The following is an 838-nucleotide window of genomic DNA, read 5'->3' on the forward strand; positions in this document are numbered from 1 at the left end:
AAGTTCACTTCCGATATAGTGTCTTTTGAATATCATTGTTGCAATGAGTCACTCTTTGTACTTCTTTCATCACTATAATTTTTCCCTTTCTTTCTCCAAATCAGATAAATGTATATACAAAGTTGAAGATACCAGAATCAAGACAGAGATTGCCAGGGATAAACCAATGGCAAAAGACAAATTAAATAAAATAAGATCTAGATGCTGTACTTTACAGGCATCAAGGTTGACATCTGAAAAATAAAAGACTTTTTTCCATGTCTTGGAGTTCATTTCAATTAGCATCATTTTGTAAGGTCAAATGTACATAGCTCTGGAACCAGCAATCTGACTCCTGGGCATTTGTTGAAATGATCTCAAGCTAAAATACACTAAATCTACAACTACGTTTCTGGCAGTATTTTTAGAACCAATCAAAATGCCCCTTCATAGATGAATAGATCAAGTAAATGTCGTGTATATACCCAATGGAATTTTATGCTTCTATCAGAAAGAATGGAAAAGCCCCTTTCATAAAAAAATGGAAAGATTTGGAAAACAATCACATTATGTGAAGGAAGCCAGACTCCAACAAACATAGGTTCGATGATTTCCTTCATTTTATTAATTAATATATGCTTAGGATAGTTCTTAAACTCTTAATATTCCTTTTTTTCTCTCTTCCTCTTCCTCTCTCATTCCATTTGTGTGTGTGTGAGTGTGGGCATGTGTGAGCGTGGATGCACACACACACACACAGTAATTTAACTTGAAGCGGAGCCTTAAACTCTTGCTTGGTTTATTCACTCATGACTGACTGAGTCTGTTCTATTTGAACCAAGGTTCCACTCTGCTTTGA

This window comes from Dipodomys merriami, unplaced genomic scaffold, assembly GCF_024711535.1.
Source record: "Dipodomys merriami isolate MVZ:Mamm:240054 unplaced genomic scaffold, mDipMer1.0.p SCAF_1536, whole genome shotgun sequence".
In the NCBI taxonomy this organism is placed as follows: domain Eukaryota; kingdom Metazoa; phylum Chordata; class Mammalia; order Rodentia; family Heteromyidae; genus Dipodomys; species Dipodomys merriami.